We start from the raw sequence: 5,783 nt of genomic DNA, 5'->3' as shown, positions 1-5,783 counted from the left end.
TGGCAGGGGAGGGGTTTGGATGTGCTGAAGGCGTGGCCATGAGTCTCGCGCACAGGAAACGAAGAGTCGTTCTGATTTGTTTAGGAAGAAGAATATTATAACAAAAGGCGGCCCTTTTTATCTCCTACTGTAGCGGCAGGTGTGATGAAGTACAGGTGTAGGTCAGGTGTAAACATGTAGACTGACATCATGTCGTTCAAGTCATTCGTATTAAATAGGAATGCAACGTTCAGCCCTTTAACCAAGAAACAGCGTTAAAAGTATGTTAATAATTGCAGTGGTGAAGAAAGCAGCCACACACACAGACACACACATACTGTACACACACACACAGACACATACACACACACATACACACACATACACACACAGACACACACATACTGTACACACACACACAGACACATACACACACACATACACACACATACTGTACACACACACACACACACAGACACATATACACACACATACACATACACACACACAGACACACACATACACACACAGACACACACACATACATACACACACAAGCACATACACAGACACATACAGACACACACAGACACATACACACACAGACACACACATACACACACACATACACACAGACACACATGCACACACACACAGACACAAACATACACACATACACACACATACATACACACACAGGCACATACACTGACACATACAGACACACACACACAGACACAAACACACACAGACACAAACACACAAACACACAGACACACACATACAGACACATACACACACAGACACAAACACATACAGACACATACACACAGACACAGACACGCACACAGACACACACATACACACAAACACACACAGAGACACACACATATACACTCACATTTACACACACAGACACACACATGTATACACACACATACACACAAACGCATACGCACACACATACATATACACACACACACACATACAGGCACACACATACACACAGACAAAAGTTTTAAACTTACCTTCAGTTTAGTCAACAGAACAAGATTAACTAAATAAATCAGCATTGTATCAGATTGATGTGGATGATGCTGATAATCAAAGTGCCATTTTATTTCCTGTTAGAAACGTATAATTAAAAAAAACAGCAGTAAAATTGTTTGTTTAGTAGAATCAATTCTAGATGTAAGAAGTGATATGGGAATGAAATTGTCAATTAATTGGCTTCTTAAAGCCTTAAGAAATAAAAGTACACTATAAAATGCATTTTTACAGTTTGCTGGTTTTAAAATATATTATAAAAATTTCAAATACGGATATTATAATTGTTCTAAAAATGATCTGGCAATGTAAAGATTACATACTTTTGCATAGCTCAATTACAATATATCACCATGACAGGATGTAAAGACGTGAACTAGAATAACATGTGAATTTATATATGAATAAAAACGTGTAATCACTTACCAAATGCCTACCTCAGGTTGCCAGAATTCTTTCTGCAGATAACTGTGAATAATACGGCTGCGTGAAACCTGTAATTTTGTGTCCTAGAGGCCAATTTAAAAGAAAACACTTCATCAGTAGAAGAGTTTTTCACTTTCATATTTGCGAAAATTGCCATAGCAGGTAGCTCCTCTGCCTCAGGGTCCCCAGCTTGATCCTGTTCTCTCGTTACGGCTTGTGTCTTCTCTCTCTGCAAACAAGTGTGTGAATTACATCTGTTAATATGTGTGTAAATATGTATGTGTGTGTGTTTATGTGGTGTCCTTTGATGGATTAGTGTTCTATCCAGTGTGTATTCCTGTGTCATTTCTCAGTTTTCCAAGGACCCTGCATGACCATGACAGAATAAAGTGGTCACTGGTGATGAATAAATGCACTGCCATCACATCCTCCGGTGTGTCTTCCAAAGTCTTTGATAAGTAAACTAAAGTTTGCAAAAGACTTCACATATATGTATACCTTATAGGAAGTAACCCAAAAGTAGTAAGCTAATGGCTAGGCTAATCATAAGATGGGTGGGGTGACCAGCTAACCCAGGTGTAACCTAGGATGGGGTCTAGACGTTCTTGGATATTGTGTCATCCATGCTCTTTTATGTAGATATGTGCCACTTCCCTTCCCAGGCCTGTTCACTCCTTATCTATTCATCAATGGCCAGGACATTGGCTGGCTCTCCAGGCGGTAGTGCAGGTTGGTAACCGAGGAAGCATGGGAAAAGAGTGACTCCTATAAAGGAATGACTGAGAGAGGTTTAGGTGTACTCGGGGCAAGGCAGATATCAGCTCAAGCCTTGATTGTTCCAATTTCTTGATTAGATTGTTCCACCTTCCTGTTGATTTGTAGGTGTTATCTTGAGGTGACCACACATCAAATATCCAAACAAACTGTATCTGAAACCATACTTTTTTGGAATACCATATATTTGGAATACCATATAATCTGTTTTCCATGGCCTTGGGAAATCTGTTTAATGGGATCTTAGCCAATGGTCAATGATTACCAGATTGGTGTTGAAGACTTTTAAAACTGAAGAATAGAGGACCTTCTAAAACCATCTTTGATGTATTGAACATTTTAGGACAAAGGAGGCTGGTTACACTGGATAGAAACTTATTTTTAACCTCCATTAAACCAGACAACAAGCCTCTGGTAATGATTTACAGTTTCCTTAGCTTTGTTAACCCTCTGAGGTCTGATGGTATTTGTAGGGCCTGGAGAAGTTTTGTCATACCCTGACATTTGTGCTTTTTTCAGTTGCTTATAAAGACATAAATGGCTAAAGTCTAATATCACTGTAATCAGCACAAAGCGGACTACAATAATATGTGAGCAGCATGTATGTACATGATTGTGTGTTTGAGAAAACAATGTTTATGCGTGGTTAGTGAAAAATGAAATATTTTACATCACTTGAATAAGGCCATAAAACACATACAGAACATCGGTTCACAAGACTTATGAGAGTTTTTGCTTCAAAATCATCTTGTTTACTCGCTCACAGAAAACAATATATTGATTTAAATTTTCTAAGACACTTTTGTTTGTAGTTTATTTAGAATATTTAACTATCACACAAAATCACTTTAGAAGTTAGTAATAACACAGAAGACACAATCAGGGAAAAATTGTGCAAAAAAAATGTCAACAGGAAGAGTGCAAGAGAATAAAGGGTGTAAGGTTTGTAGAAGCCCACTAACCTACTCTGTCACATAGTACCCAGAATTAAACAGCTCTGCAGTTAGTTCTTCCATAAACTCCTTGTGGCTCATGGTGCCATAAAGCTCTTTGTGTACAATAAAAGCATTGGTGGCAGCAATGTCCAAGAAGTGTAGAAATAGCTTAGTGAACAGTTTTAGCCTATAGCATTATAGATATTTATTATATTATTATATAGGCTATATATATATATATATATATATATATATATATATATATATATATATATATATATATATATATATATATATATATATAATCATCATTATATATCATTATTTATAGTTAAATATGCGCTTTGTACAACATTCAAAAATATAACTGGCCGGTAAAGATATATTTCATATGACCAATTTTACTTTATATTGAAAAGCTGATTTTAGTCTGACAATAGCCTGCTTGGAAACATCCAAATTTAGATGTAAAATAGTAAGTAATTCTATGATGAAGATTGACGTTTTATGCCATTTCTCGGGGGCGTGTACGTGATTACCTAAATCACCTCTGGGGCAGTGGTGGCTCAACTGGTTAAAGCTCTGGGTTGTTGATCGGAGGATCGGGATTCAAGGCCCAGCACAGACAAGCTAATAATGCTGGGCCCTTGAGCAAGTCCCTCAACCCTCACTGGTCCAAGGGCGCTGTATCATAGCTGCCCCTGCACTCTGACCCCAACCTCCTCAGTTGGGGTATGTGAAGAAACCACTGTGCTGTAATATATATGCTTCTATGCCCCCCTTCTATCACCTCAGTTCATTTCCATATGAACAGCGTGCTCAGAGGGAGGCGGGAACACATTAGCTTTAATCAGGAGAAACCGGACCACTCCTTACTTTCTTACGGATTACATAAAAATAGATTATTTGTTTTTGACTTGAATTTTTTTATTTAAAAGTAGACATTTCAAACTTTCTATGCATATATTTATCTTGTCTTTGAGGCAAGTATTCGCTGAGATTCGGGTCGTTTTATTTATATGTGTGTGAAGAGTGGTGACCGAGACCGAGATGGCAGAGAACGCACTCTGTTTATTTTCTTTGTTCTATAAAAAAGCACAGTGTTTTGTTGTTATTATGTGTGTATACAAATAAAAGTAGACCCTTTACAGATTCGATTGATGTATTGCTCTTATCTGTATGATCAAAACTGAAAGTGTAATTTAAGTTCTTTTCGGCCTTAACAGGAGATTATGCCACAAAACGCGTATACTGTACACGTTTATCGGCACCACTCCCCGAGCATCTTGGATGTATCCCAGGAAAGTAAATGAAGGTTGGTGTAATTTACACGTCTCCAACTTGATCGACAGGTTTTCCAAAAGCCCAGGGAAGACTTGGTATACATGATTTATATGTTGTTGAGCTCATCACCTCAAATCCTTGGGCACTGATTAAACCATAGGGGATAAGTTAGTGTGTATGTGTAGTGCCCGGAAGTGGAGGTGTAGGTTTAATCTAGTCATGTTTTTAGTGCTTCTGGATGAAACTAGTTGTAGTGTACACATGTTCTTCATTGCAGTCTGATGAGGGAAAGACAGCAGTGAGGTAAAGGGCTAAAACAAAAGTCAAGACCTATCCTCCTTCTTTATTCCTCCATTGCCTTCAGATCTGGAGCTGATAGAGGATAGGCTGTGCTACATGGAGGTCAGGCACTAGGGAGGAGGTCAATGGAGCAGTAAAAGCACTGTTAAGGTCTGACAGTTTCAAACTCTCTCATCGAGATCAAGATAAAGTGCCAGAATCTTAACATTCTTCAAAACCAGAATGTAGAACGTAACTTTAGTCTTACGTAATATAATTACAGCCTTAATGGTTTCAGTTTACAAGATTTTCCTTTAACACAAATAACACAAATGGATTACACTCTTTGATAAATAGGCATTCATTCAAAGAAAAGCATGGACAAAGGACAATGGCATCTTTGAGCGTCATTTTGTGTGTGTGAATGAGGGAGAAAGAGAGAGAGGGAGAAAGAGAGAGAGGGAGAAAGAGAGAGAGAGAGAGAGAGAGAGGAACATGAGGATTGTGTTTGAATCATTCATGATATTCCCCTGCTGACGGGGTTCGTGTTTCTGTGAAGTGCGTCTATGCGGGTTGCACAATGTAGGACACGCAACACTCAGGGAGGTTGCGCAGAATTTGTTTCACGCACCTTTTTTTAACTTTTTTTTTTTACTATTCTATAACAGAACTCGGATTGATGGGATTGTTTGTTGGTTCTGTAAAGGCTTTATCATGTCTTTTTAACTGTGGTGTGTTTCTGAAAATACGTATATGTACGTGCACAAATAGAGCTGCTTTAGACACTTGGCCTGTGTTTCCTCTCAAAAAAAAATCATACAAAAGAAGAGAATTGTGAGGCAAAAGGATGTCAAACAATATCCCACCCTGTACAAACACACACCTGCTCTCTCTCTTTCTTTCTTTTTTTACACATTGTCCTCTAATTAAACCATGTGCTTAAGCTGACGGTGCATGTACCTGAGCTCTGGGACTGTTTATAAGAGCTTTATAAAGGATGCATAGTGCTTAGTCATCATTATGATGGAAGGTGCCTAGAGACAACTGTTGTATTTGTTT

The sequence above is a fragment of the Tachysurus vachellii genome, chromosome 2, assembly GCF_030014155.1.
Source record: "Tachysurus vachellii isolate PV-2020 chromosome 2, HZAU_Pvac_v1, whole genome shotgun sequence".
Lineage (NCBI taxonomy): Eukaryota > Metazoa > Chordata > Actinopteri > Siluriformes > Bagridae > Tachysurus > Tachysurus vachellii.
The sequence above is the reverse complement of the archived record's forward strand: the minus strand, read 5'-3'. Positions refer to the sequence as shown.